The sequence below is a fragment of the Bombina bombina genome, chromosome 3 (genome assembly GCF_027579735.1).
Source record: "Bombina bombina isolate aBomBom1 chromosome 3, aBomBom1.pri, whole genome shotgun sequence".
Classification (NCBI taxonomy): domain Eukaryota; kingdom Metazoa; phylum Chordata; class Amphibia; order Anura; family Bombinatoridae; genus Bombina; species Bombina bombina.
Genome location: NC_069501.1, coordinates 238,641,092 through 238,659,917, shown reverse-complemented (window position 1 = coordinate 238,659,917; position 18,826 = coordinate 238,641,092).

Here is an 18,826-nt window from a genome sequence, read left to right as displayed (position 1 = left end):
CACCAATACCCCCTTCTGTGCCAACAGTGTAGATTCACAATTGGGTAGTTTGGCTAATATTTCCCTTAGTATTACTATTGTTTACCACTTTAGATAATTACCCATGAGACCATTATTATTTATCAGCACGTCATATAGGCCTAGTTGGATGTCACATAAATGATATAGAATTGAGATACAACATCCATATACACATACCTCACTAATAGTAGAATAGTACACAATATATATATCTTGAAGTATCATCTTGAAGTGATAATGCATATATTATCATGCACATTAATTAGGTATTAGTAATATAGTAGCGTATACCTTGTATTGGTCAAACACATGAGAACACATATCATTTATAATATTATTGGTTTTTGTTGATTTTTTGAGGTGATAATGTATGTATTATCATGCATATTAATTAGTTATTGGCTAGATTACAAATTTTGCGTTATGGATGAAAAAGCAGCGTTATGGCTCTTTTTCACTACCGCTGGTATTACGAGTCTTGTAGGTTTAGCTGCACACTTTTTTGGCCATAACGCAACGTAACTACCGCAGCTTTCAAAAAGTCCTTTTTCAATGGAACTTCCACAGCGCCGGTATTACGAGTTTGCCTGTCCGGCCAAAAAGTGAGCAGTACAGCCTATACTGTCAAGATCCATACCGTAAACTGAAAGTCAGTAGTTATAGCTTTTATGTTACAACGCCGTAACATAAAACTCATAACTAAAGTGCTAAAAAGTACACTAACACCCATAAACTACCTATTAACTCCTAAACCGAGGCCCTCCCGCATCGCAAACACTAAAATAAAATTATTAACCCCTAATCTGCCGCTCCGGCTATCGCCGCCACTATAATAAACATATTAACCCCTAAACCACTGCACTCCCGCATCACAAACACTAGTTAAATATTATTAACCCCTAATCTGCTGCCCCCAATGTCGCCGCCACCTGCATACATTTAGTAACCCCTAATCCGCCGCAACCTACATTACTGTTATTAACAGGAGAAGTTTTTCTGATACAGTATAGTCTTGAGAAACGCCTAGTCTAGGCCGAAACGCATTGGCATACTGGTGAGCTTGGTTTTAATTACCTATATTATATATCATATACAGTGTTGCACTATTTGTTTCTCTTTTGTTCCCTTTTAGGTATTTTATCGATGTATTTGTTTGTTATGGATCTTACCAAGGATTTTTAACATCTGAATTAAGGATTTGTTTTCACTAGATCTTTAGTGCTTTTTAATATTATCACTGATTTTCTATTTTTGTCTTTTGATATTTTTGTCTTTTGATTTTTGTCTTTTGATTTTTGACCTTTGTTTATCATTTGAATTCAAGTTTTCCACGTGGATTTTTTCACAAGTTATTTTTATTTTTATTTTTATACACCTCACGGATTTACAATTTTTTAATTTAGCAGCTGAACCGCAATAATTTGACCCACTCAACGTTTACATTCTACTATTATTGACTTCACGTTATATTTCTACACGTCACTTTGGAGGAAACACTACTGGATTCACTTACATATAACCGGTTGAACATTTGAACATTTTTTATGTACGCCAATTTTTGTGAACACTATTTTTTGTGAATGCTATTTTTCTTTTTTGTGAATGCTATTTTTCTTTGTTGAAAGCTATTGTGTGCACTCAATCACTCACTTAGGTTGTTTATATTATTGAATGTACATGTCCTTCTAACTCTTCATCACTGGCTCACTAAGTCAGCGTCACATGCTTTACTCCATTGGATATTTTTAGATATTTTTAGATTTGTTTATTATATATTTTTTTGTTAAGTCAGACATGGATCCATGCGTCTGATTGCCATTTGTAAATTTTTATATGTATTAAAATGTACCTTTTACTAGCCTTTTAAGCTTTTTAGCGCTTACTCTCTCCCCATTTTAATTACTGTTATTAACCCCTAATCTGCTGCCCCCAAAAAGCCGCCACTATACTAAAGTTATAAACCCCTAAACCTAACCCTAACCCTAAGTCTAACCCTAACCCTAACACCCACTAACTTTAATATAATTAAAATAAATCTAAATACAAATTACTATCATTAACTAAATAATTCCTATTTAAAACTAAATACTTACCTGTAAAATAAACCCTAAGCTAGCTACAATATAACTAATAGTTACATTCGTCTAGATTTAGAGTTCTGCGTTAGCCTTAAAAAGCAGCGTTAAGGGGTCCAAACGCTGCTTTTTAACACCCACTGGTATTTAGAGTATGGCAGGTACAGGTGTACCGCTCACGTTTTTCCGCGACTCGAGGCTACCGCAAATCCCCTTACGTCAATTGCGTATCCTATATTTTCTATGGGATTTGCCTAATGCCAGTATTACGAGTCTTGGAGAAAGTGAGCGGTACAGCCTCTACCACCAAGACTCCTACCGCATAAAAAGTCAGTAGTTAAGAGTTTTATGGGCTAACGCCGGAACATAAAGCTCTTAACTACAGTGCTACAAAGTACACTAACACCCAACTACCTATAAACCCCTAAGCCAAGGCCCCCCCACATCGCAAACCCTATAATAAAATCAACCAATCAGATTTTTCCTACCTTAATTCTGATTGGCTGATAGAATTCTATCAGCCAATCGAAATTCGAGGGACGCCATCTTGGATGATGTCATTTAAAGGAACCTTCCTTTGTCGTTAGTCCGTCGGAAAAAGAGGATGGCTCCGCCTCGGCTGGATAGAAGATGGCTCCGCTCCGGAAGGATGAAGATAGAAGGTGCCACCTGGATGAAGATGTCTGCCGGTCCAGATGTCCTCTTCTGCCCGGATAGGATGAAGACTTCTGCCGGTCCAGATGTCCTCTTCTGCCTGGATAGGATGAAGACATCTGCCGATCCGGATGTCATCTTCTGTCCCATCGGTGGCCGGCTGGCTGAAGATGGCTCAAGGTAGGGTGATCTTCAATGCGGTAGTGTTAGTTTTTTTTAAGGGGGGATCAGGTGGGTTTTAGAGTAGGGGTGTGTGGGTGGTGGGTTGTAATGTTGGGGGGGATTGTATTTTTTTAAAGGTAAACTAACTGATTACTTTGGGGCAATGCCCCGCAAAAAGCTTTTAAGGGCTGGTAAAAGAGCTGATTACTTTGTAATTTAGTTTAGGGTAGGGAATTTTATTATTTTGGGGGGCTTTTTTATTTTATTAGGGGGCTTAGATTAGGTGTAATTAGATTAAAATTCTTGTAATATTTTTTTATTTTTTTTATTTTTTGTAATTTAGTGTTTTTTTTTATTATAGTTTAGTTTATTTAATTGTATTTTAGTTTAGATAATTGTAGTTAATGTATTTAATTAATTTATTGATAGTGTAGTGTTAGGTGTATTTTGTAACTTAGGTTAGGATTTATTTTACAGGTCATTTTGTAATTATTTTAACTAGGTAGCTATTAAATAGTTAATAACTATTTAATAAATATTGTAAATAGTTAAAATAAATACAAAGTTGCCTGTAAAATAAATTTAAATCCTAAAATAGCTACAATGTAGCCATCATAAAATAGCTACAATGTAAGTGATAGAATTCTATCAGCCAATCGGAATTCAAGGGACGCCATCTTGGATGACATCCCTTAAAGGAACCTTAATTCTTCATTAGCCGTCAACAGAAGAGGATGCTCCGCACCTGATGTCTTGAAGATGGAGCTGCTTCACGACGGATGGATGAAGATAGAAGATGCTGTCTGGATGAAGACTTCTGCCGGCTTGGATGAAGACTTCGGCCCGCTTGGATGAAGACTTCTGCCGGCTTCAATGAGGACTTCTGCCACTTCATTGAAGATGGATGTCCGGACTTCAAAAACTGTAAGTGGATCTTCGGGGGTAAGTGTTAGGTTTTTTTAAGGGTTTATTGGGTGGGTTTTATTTTTAGCTTAGGGTTTGGGCGGAAAAAGAGCTAAATGCCCTTTTAAGGGCAATGCCGATCCAAATGCCCTTTTCAGGGCAATGGGGAGCTTAGGTTTTTTAGATAGGATTTTATTTGGGGGGTATAGTTGTGTGGGTGGTGGGTTTTACTGTTGGGGAGTTGTTTGTATTTTTTTTTACAGGTAAAAGAGCTGATTTCTTTGGGGCAATGCCCCGCAAAAGGCCCTTTTAAGGGCCATTAGTAGTTTAGGCTAGGTTTTTTTTTTATTTTGGGGGGCTTTTTTATTTTGATAGGGCTAATATTAGATTAGGTGTAATTAGTTGAAATATTTGATAATTTATTTTTTATTTTGTGTAATTTAGTGTTTGTTTTTTGTAATTTAGTTAATTGTATTTAATTAATGTAATTTATTTAATTTTAGTGTAAGGTTAGGTGTTAGTGTAAGACAGGTTAGGTTTTATTTTACAGGTAAATTTGTATTTATTTTAGCTAGGTAGTTAGTAAATAGTTCATAACTATTTAGTAACTATTCTACCTAGTTAAAATAAATACAAACTTGCCTGTGAAATAAAAATAAAACCTAAGCTAGATACAATGTAACTATTAGTTATATTGTAGCTAGCTTAGGGTTTATTTTACAGGTAAGTATTTAGTTTTAAATAGGAATTATTTAGTTAATGATAGTAATTTTTATTTTTATTTATTTTAATTAGATTAAATTTAGTGGGTTAGTCTTAGACTTAGGGTTAGGTTTAGGGGTTAATAACTTTAGTATAGTGGCGGCGACATTGGGGGCGGCTGATTAGGGGTTAATAAGTGTAATGTAGGTAGCAACGACATTGGGGGCAGCAGATTAGGGGTTATTAAGTCAGGTAAGTAGTGACTATATTGGGGCGGCATATTAGGGGTTAATAACTGTAATGTAGGTGGCGGCGGTATCGGGGGCGGCAGATTAGGGGTTAATAAGTGTAATGTAGGTGGCGGCAATGTCAGGGGCGGCAGATTAGGGGTGTTTAGACTCAGGGGTTTATGTTAGGGTGTTAGGTGTAAACATAACTTTTCTTTCCCTATAGGAATCAATGGGGCTGCGTTATGGAGCTTTACGCTCCTTTATTGCAGGTGTTAGGCTTTTTTTTCAGCTGGCTCTCCCCATTGATGTCTATGGGGAAATCGTGCACAAGCACGTAAAATTAGCTCAAAGCAGCGCTGGTATTTGAGTGCGGTATGGAGCTCAATTTTGCTCAACGCTCACATATTGCTTGCTAACGCCGGGTTTATGCAAAACTGTAATAGCAGCACTATAGGGAGGTGAGCGGTGACAATAACTTGCAAGTTAGTACCAAGCCGCTCATAACGCAAAACTCGTAATCTGGCCGTACTCTGGCAATATAGTAGCGTATACCTTGTATTGGTCATACACATGATATCACATAGTTATAATATTATTGGTTTATGTTGATTATTAGTTCGTTATTACAGATACACATATTTTATATATTTTTAATGTGCAGACATGGGCTCTCCATGGATAGGCTCAGCGAGTAGGTAAACGTTTATGGGTAGGTATTGGGAAAACTCGTACGCCCACTACCTTTGCGTATAGCAGTAATAGGATAAGGCTGATTTATGAGTCAAATTACTTAGTGCATGACGTATGTGGAAGTAATTAACCGCAATTAATAGAGACATACAGCCTGATACTCCCAAACGTGTCAAAAAACAAGCTGATACAGGCGGATTATCAATAAATTGACTAGCTGACTGTCCCTCGATGTGTTAGACCGTACTATTGGGATAACATTTAGGATTCAGAATGGGGCCGATATATTTATTGAAAATTGTGGAAATAACCGCTTCCTGGAAAAAGAAACATGCCTTAACTCGAGAGTGTATCAAGTACAAAAGTTATATTTAAGGCTAAATAAAGTTTGGGACAATATCCACAAGTAAGTGGTTAAGATACTTAAAGCGTACTTATAAGATGAATAGATCCCCAGTACTAGACATAAATAATGGAACATCGAAAAAGGTTCAATTAACAATATATGAAACAAATAACTAATATAAATAAACACAAATAGGATTCACATTTAATAAAATACATATAGATCTACATAAATGGAAGAGATAGGAATATATGTTTATAGGACAGACCTAATGAAGTATGGTAACTTTTATTGAGTTGTATATATATATATATATATTAAAAATTAGAAGTTGGGAATAATATAACAATGATATAGCACATAAATATGGATACATGATATTTACATCAAGATATTTGGATTCATTATGTAATATTGCAATGCCATATATATTACAATTGTTAATTCTGTTGTGAAATATAACCAGGCCCTTCTGGGCGAGTAAGCACCATGTGAGTACTAATTAGATTAATTATGCATATTTATACCGGAGGAGGTGTTTGGCTCCCAGGGGCGCAATCCGATATACGGTGCAGGTTTCGGCGCAAGCGTGGAAACCTGCGCCGCCCGTAGTTTCAGCTTGCAACTCGAGCTATAACATATACGGCGCCGTCAGATGCTAAAGTGCCGTAAGTCGGACAAACTAGCGATGTCCAGAAATCTGCGTAAGTACAAATTTCTGGAGTCGCCAGTGACTTACGGCACTTTAGAAACTGCCGCCGCCTACAAAACCTAACTAAAGTATTAAATCTCCCATACTTTCTAACACGCCTCCCAAAAATAACCCGACAAGTATACCCCTCTATCCGCAATCCCCCCTCTCACTCCTAATAATAAATATATTAACCCCTAAACCGCCGCTCCCGGACCCTGCCGCCAGCTACATATATTTTACCCCCTAATCTGACCCCCCTATACCGCCGCCAGCTACAATAAAATTATTACCCCCTAATGTGAGCCCCCTACCCCTCGGCCACCTATTTAAACTATATTAACCCCTAATGTAAGCCCCCTACACTGCCGCCACCTATTTAAACTATATTAACCCCTAAAGTGAGCCCCCTACCCCGCCGCCACCTACATTATATGTACTACCCCCTAAACTGACCCCCTTACATTGCCGCCACCTATATTAAAATTATTAACCCCTAATCTAATCCCCCTATATCGCCGCCACCTATATTAAATTTATTAACCCCTAAAATACTAAAATTTCCCTACCACTAAACCTAAGTCTAACCCTACAAATAGCCATGAAAAGGGCCTTTTGCGTGGCATTGCCCCAAAGTAACCAGCTCTTTTACCTGTAATCTAATCCCCCTACACCGCCGCCACCTATATTAAATATATTAACCCCTAATCTAATCCCCCTACACCGCCACCTATATTAAATATATTAACCCCTAATCTGACCCCCCTACACCGCCGCCACCTATTCTATTGGCTATTCTAATCAGCCAATAGAATTACAGTAGATCTTATTCTATTGGCTATTCAAATCAGCCAATAGAATTAAAGTAGCTCACATCCGATTGGCTGATTTGAATTTGAAGGCTCAAATCAGCCAATAGGAATTCAAGGGACGCCATTTTTAATCGTGTACCTTGAATTCCTATTTAGTGTACGGCGGCGATCGTATGAAGAGGATCCTCCACGCTCCGGCTCCGGTCTTCAGTTCTAGCATCGCCGATCTTCAGTTCCAGCATCGCCGGTCTTCAGTTCCAGATGGACGGTCTTCAGCTCCGCGGTCATCGGTCTTCAACTCCTCCGCTCTGCGCCGGCTGGATCCTGGAAGAAGAAGAGGTCGCCGCCTGGAAGAAGACGTCACCGCCTGGAACAGGACCTTCTCCGCCGGTCTTCAGGACAGGTAAGGAGCACTTGGGGGTTAGACTTAGGTTTCTTTAAGGGGATCGGGTGGGTTTTAGAGTAGGGATGTGTGGGTGGTGGGTTGTAATGGGGGGGTTGTTCTTTTTTTTTACAGGTAAAAGAGCTGATTACTTTGGGGCAATGCCCCACAAAAGGTCCTTTTAAGGGCTGGTAATAGAGCTGATTACTTTTTGTAATTTAGATTAGGGTAGGGACATTTTTTTATTTTGGGGGGCTTTGTTATTTTATTAGGGGGCTTAGATTAGGTGTAATTATCTTAAAATTCTTGCAATCTTTTTTTTATTTTTTGTAATTTAGTGGGTTTTTTTGTCATTTAGTTTAGTGTATTTAATTATATTTTAGTTTAGATAATTGTAGTTTATTTAATTTATTGATAGTGTAGGTGCATTTGTAACTTAGGCTAGGATTTATTTTACAGGTAAATTGGTAATTATTTTAACTAGGTAGCTATTAAATAGTTATTAACTATTTAATAGCTATTGTTAACCTAGTTAAAATAAATACCAAGTTACCTGTAAAATAAATATAAACCCTAAAATAGCTACAATGTAATTATTAATTATATTGTAGCTATCTTAGGGTTTATTTTATAGGTAAGTATTTAGTTTTAAATAGGAATAATTTAGTTAATATTATTAATATTATTTAGATTTATTTTAATAATATTTAAGTTAGGGGTGTTAGAGTTAGATAGGGTTAATATAGTTAATATATATAATATAGTCAAGTACCTGAGATACATCGACGATATTATTATTATTTGGCAAGGAGAGGAACTATTGGCCACAGAATTTATCAATTATATGAATATCAATACTTTTAATTTATCATTTACTAGTAAAATGTCCAAAGTTAGTATCGAATTTTTGGACGTTGAATTTTTCAGTGAAGGTATTCCAAATACTGTAATGGTAAAAAATTTCCGTAAACCCACGGACAGTAACGGATTCTTAAATGCCAATAGTGGCCATAAGAGATCATGGATACAAAACATCCCTTACGGGCAGTTTCGTAGGGTACGAAGAAATTGTACAAAATTAGAGGATTTCAGTAGGGAAGCTGATGTGCTAGAAATGAAGTTCCTAGAAAAGGAGTATGATAAAAAGCTGATAACGGAAGCAAGAAGTAGGAATACAGTGTGTAGTAGGGACTCACTATTATGTTCCAAAGAGAGAACTATTCATGAAGGATCTGAGCACAACACAATTAGGTTCATAACCACGTACAATGAAGGGGCTGGTTTCTTTAAGAAAATTCTGAATAAACATTGGGGTATCTTGCAGGCAGACCCACTACTTAAGGACGCAATTAAAGATAAACCGAATATTGTGTATAAGAAAAATAGGAGCCTTAAAAATATACTAGCCCCCTCTAAATTACCGATGTTAGACCAGAATAGACAAGGTGGCCTGGGAACACTAGACCATTGGGCAAAAGGGAAACCGGGGACCTTTAAATGTGGTCGAAAAAACTGTTGCATGTGCCCCCTAATCTGGAATAGGGATTCCATTAAGGACACAAGTCATTCGAAAGTATTTCCCATCAAATCAAGAGGCACCTGTCAATCCACGTATGTGGTTTATAGCCTAACATGTAAATGTGGGTGTGTCTATGTAGGGAGGACTAAAAGGAAAGCTAAACGTAGATGCTATGAGCATATTTACAATATAGAACAAGGTCTAAAGACACATAGTGTGTCTGATCACTTCCGTGAGTTCCATAACAAGGACCCCAGTAGTCTTAAAATTAGTATTTTAGAAACAGTATCTGTGACTTCCAATCCCCACCAAAGATTAACAGAATTAAGAAAAAGAGAAACAAAGTGGATTCAATTGTTGGATTGCTTGGTTCCAAAAGGGTTAAATATAGATTTGGATCTCCAAGCATTCATGATGTGATTTTAATAATTTATTAACTAATTATCATAGGTACACTCTTACAAGTAACAACTATTTTAAAGAGAATAATGTAAGTTAATAAGCAGTAATTATTTAGAATTTTATTAGTATTTTTATAAATTTAAAGTCTTAAGGATTTACTAGTAATTTTTTTTAAAATAAATTTTTAATTTGCAGGAAAGCACACATTAGTTAGGATTAGAATTGGTGTTGGTACAACATTATTACTAGTAATAGGAGGTATATAAGGGAGAAGGTTAAGATTATATCCCTTTAAGGAATGAACAATATCCCTTTAAGAAATACTAGTATAGTGTATAGTAAGCAAGAGCTCCGCAATCGCTATTCCAAAGCACAATATAATGATATGTTTGTGTATTTAGGTATATTATAAGACGTTGTTGTTAATTTATGTATTGTTAAACATGTTATGCCTATTTTTTTAGTTTCACTGCAATATGCATTCTGTGTATGGTGGTGTTTTAGATTCAAATTAGAATGTCAAAATTGGCGACTCCTATCTGACTTACCGCAAATGAGAGCATTGTTTGTTAGTGGGTGTGTCGGATCGGAGTCTGCGATAGGCCTATGGTTCAACCAATAGAAACATAGCTGGACGTTTAAGAAGAGGATCCCCGCGAAACAAGTTATCATACCCTGAGTCTTGAGAAAGTCCCGATAAAGGAGGACGAAACGCGTAGACCTAAATAGGGACACTGTTGACAGACATTCATATTCGTTTGTTCTTACAAGTACTTGTTTATCCGTCATCATTTGGGTTATTGACACCTGAGCCTGTGAACTTCACGGAGACGCCATAACTGATCCCAGTGTGAAGAGCTAACAGAGAAACTGTGATCCAGCGGATTGTTAATACCTAAAGGCTTGAATATTGCTAACTTCTTGTAAGTGCAATTTGTTTTTAGCGCATGACAAAATAATAAAACTTTTACCTTGAGTTGCGGTTGCGCTCTGTTCCTTTCTTGTGTTCACAGCTTCCCGTTGTTTGGGCGCTCTTCAGCGTCTAACGAGCATCAAAGCAGCACCGCTCTCAACAACAGAGACAGGAGGATCTTTATTCTGACACTCGAATATACGTTCAAGTTTACCATACTCCTGGGGGCATCGAAGTGTGATAGGTAACATATGTTAAGCTATTTTGTAGTTTGTTTTAACGTTTTATGTAATAGTTAGGTTGTGTTTTATTTCCAATATTGTGTTATATTTGTCAATTCAATTGATTTTCAACATTGTTCATAGTGACTGTGTTATTCTGTCGTGTATAAGGAGTGCTCAGCAGTTGGCTCACTTAGACATTTTACATTGTTAATTCTACTTTGTATGCTAATCTTGTACCCGGTATAGTGTGTAGAGTACAGCCAGCTAAATAATAGGTCACAATAGGCTCTACAGCAGTGGTCAGTTAGCGCAGTGTTAGGGCAACAGTATATATAATATAATAACTATATTAACTATATTAACCCTAATATAATTAGGGTTAATATAGTTAATATAGGTGGCGGCGGTGTAGGGGGTTCAGATTAGGGGTTAATACATTTAATATAGGTGGCGACGGTGTAGGGGGATTAGATTAGGGGTTAATACATTTAATATAGGTTGCAGCGGTGTCGGGGGGTCAGATTAGGGGTTAATATATTTAATATAGGTGGCGGCGGTGTAGGAGGATTAGATTAGGGGTTAATATATTTTATATAGGTGGCGGCGGTGTAGGGGGGATTAGATTACAGGAAAAAAAGAGCTGATTACTTTGGGACAATGCCCCGCAAAAGGCCCTTTTAAGGGTTGGTAATAGAGCTGGTTACTTTGGAGCAATGACCTGCAAAAGGCCCTTTTAAGGACTGGTAATAGAGCTGGTTACTTTGGGGCAATGCCACGCAAAAGGCCCTTTTCAGGGCTATTTGTAGGGTTAGACTTAGTGGTAGGGAAATTTTAGTATTTTAGGGGTTAATAAATTTAATATAGGTGGCGGTGGTATAGGGGGATTAGATTAGGGGTTAATAATTTTAATATAGGTGGCGGCGGTGTAAGGGGGTCAGATTAGGGGGTAGTACATATAATATAGGTGGCGGCAGTGTAGGGGGCTTACATTAGGGGTTAATATAGTTTAAATAGGTGGCAGCGGTGTAGGGGGCTCACATTAGGGGTTAATATAGTTTAAATAGGTGGTGGCAGTGTAGGGGGCTTACATTAGGGGTTAGTATAGTTTAAATAGGTGGCGGCGGTGTAGGGGGCTCACATTAGGGGTTAATATAGTTTAAAATGGTGGCGGCGGGGTAGGGGGCTCACATTAGGGGGTCATTATTTTAATATAGATGGCGGCGGTGTAGGGGATTACATTAGGGGTTAATATATTTAATGTAGGTGGTGGCGGTGTAGGGGGATCACATTAGGGGGTTAGACATTTAATGTAGGTGGCAGCGGGGTCCGGTAGCGGCGGTTTAGTGGTTAAACACTTTATTAGGGATTGCGGCGGGGGATCACGGTTGACAGGTAGATAGACATTGCGCATGCGTTAGGTGTTAGGTTTTATTTTGCAGGTAGTTTAGGGAGTTACGGGGCTCCAATACTCAGCGTAAGGCTTACTACGCCTGCATTTTGTGGCGAGGTGAAAATGGAGTAAGATTTCTCCATTTTCGCCACGTAAGTCCTTAGGCTGTATATTGGAAACCAAACTGCGCTGGTTTGGTATACCTGTCTATGGGCCAAAAAACTACGGCCGAAGGCAGAAATATACGAGCGTAACTTCTAGGTTACGCCGTATATAGGATACCAAACCAACGCAATATTTGGCGTCGCCTGCTTTTGTGGGCAACGCTGCATATCGGATAACAGCCCAGGTGTTTAGGGATTGGTTTATTCTTGTATTTAAGCCAGAACTCTCTTTTAGTGAACAGAAGCCTGATGAAACAGACAGAATCTGAGAAACGCGTTGCTTTCTATGTTTTAATATCAGAGTTATTTGTATTGAACTCTGTGTTTTATATGTTTTTAAATTAAATTGTACATAACCAGTATATTGGAGAGTCTGAGCTTTTTATCCACCCCTGAGGACATCTGGGATACCGGTACTCATGCTGGGTCAGTGAGCTGGGACACTGTAATCTTCCTATGTGTGTAGTATCCCAAGCGCTAAAAGGACAGCCTAAAGCTCACTACCAAATAAGTCCCCTAGCGGACTACAAGAGGGAAACAGTGGAAAAGGTATGGAGTGAGCGCTAAAACAAGCTTAATAGGCCAATGAGATAAAGAAGTGAACTAAAACGGTTCAAATGGGCTAGAACGATATAATACTGATCTCAATAAAATGTACAATTTAATATGCATATAAACATAAATAGGTAGTAGACTTGGATAGAGTTAAAATACTTAACATTAGCATGGATCCATGTAATGACTAAAACAGGTATACAACAATGATAAAAACAGTTATAATTAGACAGATAGGAAGTCAGTGAGATCCTCTGCGATTAGGTCGGAGGTCTCTTGTTATGTGTAGATGTAGGTGCGAATAGACACAGTAGAAACAATAATAATGGTGTCTGAGTGATAAAATGCAAAAAGTGAAAAAAATGGAAAAAATGTAAAAAAATTCAATAATGGTTGGAGAAAATTCAATTACAATTGGTAAAAAACAAAACAAAAATAATCCCAAATCTGAATCAAAGTTCAAAGTACAAGTGAGAGAGTAAACAGTGATCAAGGGTGATCCAAAACAGATAAATCAACAATCCATAAAATCCATATGTTGAAAAAATTAGTGGTATAAAGTGTCAGTCCAAAAGTCCATATATAAAAAGTGATCCAAAAACAAAACAGAAATGGTGATCCAAAAATTGCAGATAATAGTTCAAAAGTAGAATCCAAGGTAATATAAAAATATATGTCTATGTGGAAAAACCTCCCATATCAAAATATGTTGTGGAGAAATAACACGTGAAAAACAAAACGGTACAAAAAATACACAAAAAATGATAATAAACAAACGATCCAAACCTGTGAAAAGACAGAAACAAAAAATAGTGCAATAAAGTTTGTTACACTTTAGAAGGTATGAAAATAAGCTCACCAGTATGCCTGTGTCAACGCGTTTCGGCCTATCTTAAGGCCTTTCTCAAGACTATCTTGAGGTCTTACTTAGCACAATTGGGTGCTGCTCCACTTGTGAGTATCCATTTTGTATCATCATATCCTGATTTGTATCTACTATATCACACTAGGAGGTGCCCTTGTCTTGTGATTGTTTTTCACAGCTAAAGTTGGTTGTTTATATTCCTGACTAGGAGCTGACTCCCATCGAATGTGGTCCATTGGAAATTATCCATCAGTCTGAATTGGAAACCAGGATAAATCACCTGAGGACTGACTGCCTTGGGGCTTAATCTATGGACTGACCATATTATCAGCTAAGATATAGAGGAACTGGGTTCTTATTTAACTTTGTTTTTTTTGTTATTTGACTCAATTGAATCTCTCTTTATATCTACATTTATTCTTAGTATTTATTTATTGTAATAGGATTTTGCATATCAGAATATTTGTATTCGCATGTAGATTTTTTAGCTTTTGTTCCCCCTAGAGTTGACACAAAGATTTGTGTTCCAACAGAATAGGTTTTATTGTTTATACTTATTTATGAGTTGTACATTACCTTGTGGTCCAAACAATTGAGAGGAAAGTTTGGCCTTTATAGGCCCTTGCAAATTTGCTTTAATCCCAATACAAGTTTAGATTGGAAACTGATGTTAGGTGTGTATTGGCATACAATGGGTCCTTGTAAACCCCTACTGGTTTACTACTAAGAGAAGAGATAATATTGCTTATACTTATAATGTTCACTCTCAAGCCACCACAAATTCCTAAGTTACACTTCTTATCTATCCCCACCTATTTAAATATACAGTTTTTTTTTTACTAACCTGGTTGAAATTGCTAAGTGGAGTCGGGACATTAAATGGGACAATGCAGATGTTTCAAATGTTTATATGTTGGATGTATGTTGGTTCTATGTTGCACAGTATTGCCAAATTCTCATGTTGTATTGTCTCACTATACCCCCTGGATCCACACAGCTGCCCACACTGTCTTTTTAGCTTCCTTCCTGGAATAGAAATAGAAATGGAGGACATAACCAGAAACCCTAATGCCCAATACTTTCTGAGTTATAAGCCCCACTTATTACTGCTTTTCATTGTTTTGTGCGGTTTGACAACCTTACAACTTTGCCCAGAGATTACTCTTTCTCCCAACCCCAGCTCCCACCTATGCTATCAGTTTTAATTTTCACACCTTCCTGCCCAGAAGGATATGGTCTGAATGCTCACAATTTGGAAGGACTAGAGTAAAAACCCCTAAGAACAGTTCACTCATGACCTCTCAGAAGTGTGCCACCCCCTACTATTTTTCTGTTCTTACATACTCTATATGAGTAATGCTCTATATTTTGATACTGATTGTTATTATATTCTCATTGACCTCCCTTGTTTATTACAATGGCTTTTTATGTATAAATAGCTTTAGGTATTATCAATATATTGCTTACTTTGGATTCCCATGCCAAACATGCGGGGGTTTTGTTATTTCTGTATTGAATGGTATTTACATATTGTTCCGCCTTGGCCTATACTGTACATATGCTCCTTCAGATCTTAAACATGCTCTTGTGGTGTGGTGGGTCGGGTTGGGGGAGCTCGGGGGAGAGGGGACTGGGAGGTTGTTTTTTTTTCTTTTTTTTTTTTTTTCTTTTCTCTCCTCTTTTCCTTCCGCTTAGCTGTCCTTTCCATACCTACATAACTCAATATGACACTTACATTTGTATCATGGAACACTGGAGAGATTAACTCTCCAGTGATAAGGAAATCAATTCTAACACACTTAAAGAAACTAGGAACTGACATCGCATTCTTACAGGAGACACATTTGCTAGACCCGGAACATGACAAATTACAGAGACATTGGATGGGTTCCATAGCATATCTATCATATACTAGCTCCAGCAAGGGCCTTGTCGTCCATTTTGGTAAACATATTACAGCGGAAGATTTGCAGACCCATAAGGATGTTGAAGGTTGCTTCCTCATCTTAAAGGTAAAGATAAATACTAAGATATACACCCTATGCAACATTTATGCGCCAAACCCTAAAACTATCTTATTTTGGGACACACTAATCCAGGCCCTGTCTCCTTTCTTGGACTCCCAACTTATCCTGGGAGGAGACTTCAACTTAGTCCCAAACCCCGTGATGGATAGAACTTGGCTCCAATCTCTAGAAGTGAACTCCAGACTTTTAAGATATAAGGGTAGATTCGAACATAAAGTTTACACCAGACTGTTTTCAAATCTCACTTTATGTGATATCTTGAGATGAAGACACCCGACTGATAAGGATTACACGTGTCTGTCCAAAACAGCAGGATTTCTATCCAGGATCAACCTGTTTCTGGTCTCAGACTCATTAATTCCCCAAATTAATCGAGAAGTGATCCATAACATCTTATTATCTGACCACACCCCTATAGAAATAGTACTTAAGCACCACAGACCACACTCCAATAGAAACTCACTGCGATTCCCGACGTACCTCTCTAAATCTGAAGCATTTCAGAAATCTTTACAACATAGTTCGACAGACTATTACATGGATAACCAACTGCACCTTAACACTCCCTTGCTTTTTTGGGAGACAGCAAAAGCCATGCTCACAGGTCAAATCATTGTGTATGTAGCCAATCTGCAACATAAAACAGACCAAAAATACAATGATTTACAAAATAGCCTTGAACAATCTTATAGACTGTACTGTACACACAAGACTAGAGAGACATATGACAGATATGTCATGACTAAAGAAGAACTCGATGTCTTTTTAAAACAAAGGACTGCTTCTGGCCTTTTAAAAACAGCTGGAAAATTTCCTAGGTTCGGGAATAGGTCAGGCAAGCTTTTGGCCTCACTGGTAAATAAGCGTTCAGCACGAAGAGAGGTGGTAGCCTTGCAATATCAGAATAACTTATACAGAATTCATTAGGACATAGCTCAGGGTTTTGCATCGCACTTCCAGCACCTTTATGTTAGACAACCAGAACCTAAATGTGAGGTACAGAACTCCTTCTGGCGATCCCTTAAACTGCCTCAACTTACAGAGAAACACCTGGATTCTTTGAACGCTGCCATTACGGTAGATGAGCTAGACCTCACAATAAAATCAATGGCTCAGGGCAAGGCTCCCGGTCCAGATGGACTCCCAATGGAATTCTACTGAATGCTACAACCCCAGGTGTCACCTATCTTAACCAATTTATATAATACTTTACTCCAGGGAGAAACTCCCTTCTCTAGGATGTTTTCCGCTGCCCACGTAACCCTTATCCCTAAAGCTGGCAAAGACCACTCTCTACCAGAATCCTATTGTCCCATCTCGCTCTTAAACACGGACTACAAGGTCTTTACCAAATTACTTGCAAATTGCCTGAAAACTATATTGCCATTACTATTACACCCTGACCAGACAGGTTTCGTGCTTCAACGTACTTCAATGTATAATGTACCATGGGTCCTTCATGTACTTAATCATTTTTGGGAACGTGATGAAAAGGGCCTAAAGACATAAACTCAGAAGCTTTCCTACTATCACTTGATGCGGAAAAAGCTTTAGATCGGGTCGAGTGGGCTTACCTCTTTGATGCATTAGGTCGATTCAACTTCAAAGGCCCCTTCTTACAAGTGTTAAGTAAAATATACTCCTTTCCCACTGCCCGCATCTCAGTTAATGGACTCTATTTCCCGTACTGTACTTTAGATAGAGGCACCCAACAGGGATGCCCATTGTCCCCCTTGATCTTTGACCTGGCTCTTGAGCCCCTGGCATTGAAATTGAGACAGATATTCCCGGGAATCGCTATTGGAGATAGTACCCATAAACTGGCATTATATGCCGACAACATACTTTTGTTTGTAGACTCCCCAAGTGCCCACATCCCCAGAATTCTGCATACCTTAGAAACATTTGGCACATTCTCGGGGTATAAAATTAACAGTCAAAGTTGGAAATTCTATGGGTGAATCGTCACCCATCCAGTACTACCTCATATCCTTTCACTGAAGCCCTAATACCCTTACGTATTTAGGTATACATTTGCATAAAAACCCACACAAACTTTATGAAATATACATACAGGCGCAGTGCCAGACCATTTGTACTTAGCTCTCCAACTGGAGGAGCCTCCCTTTTGGACTGACGGGACGCGTTAATTTATTTAAGATGTCTATACTACCAAGGCTTCTCTATCCTTTACTTATGCTACCCCTTCTCCTGACTAGAGGAGATATCACAAAACTTGAGAAAGCAATTAACCAATTCATATGAAGGGGGGAAAAACCTTGGATAGCTGCACATAAATTGCAATTACCATATTCTGCTGGGGGCCTTGGCCTCCCCAATATCAAGCTATACAACTGGGCAACGCTGCTGCATCTGGTCATGGATTAGCAACTCAGTACAATGCACTTCTGTGATCCGACTTTAGAAGGAGCCATCATAAACCTTCTTGCCTTGGCCTTTCTCCTCTACTGCCCCCTTAGGGACTTACCCACACAAATTGAAAACAATATTTTATACAAAGACCCTCTTAAAATATGGCATCAGGCTCACAAATTTATGAATTTATATTTTCCATCCCCCAAATTTATCCCTCTACGGGGAAAGAAAAACTTTCCTGCAGGAGACCATTGTGCTCCATTTGGTGTTTGGGAGGAGAGGGGACTTCTGACGGTGGGAGATGCTTTAGACCCATTGAAGAAAACTGTGAGAATATTTCAAGATTTGAACTTCCCAATGGTCACTTTTACACTTACTTACAGTTAAGACACTATATTAATGAAATAAAAAGGACGGACTCTAACTTCTGGGGGGCTCCTCCTTTTCTGACATCCCAAATAACATTTAAGATGGGTCTCTTCTCTAACTCTCATGTCTGTCAAACTTTATTAAATCATCAGTCGCTTGAAATTCATTGAAGAATCCTGCAAAAATTACACTTAGACACCACAGACAATGTAAATATCCAAGACTTTAAGAATAGCTTTGAAAAAGCCAAAAAAGGTAACACTATCATTGAGATTACGTGAAGCCCAAACACAAATGATACTCAGAGATTATATTACACCTAGTAGGTGGGTTAAGTGGCATCCTATCCACCCA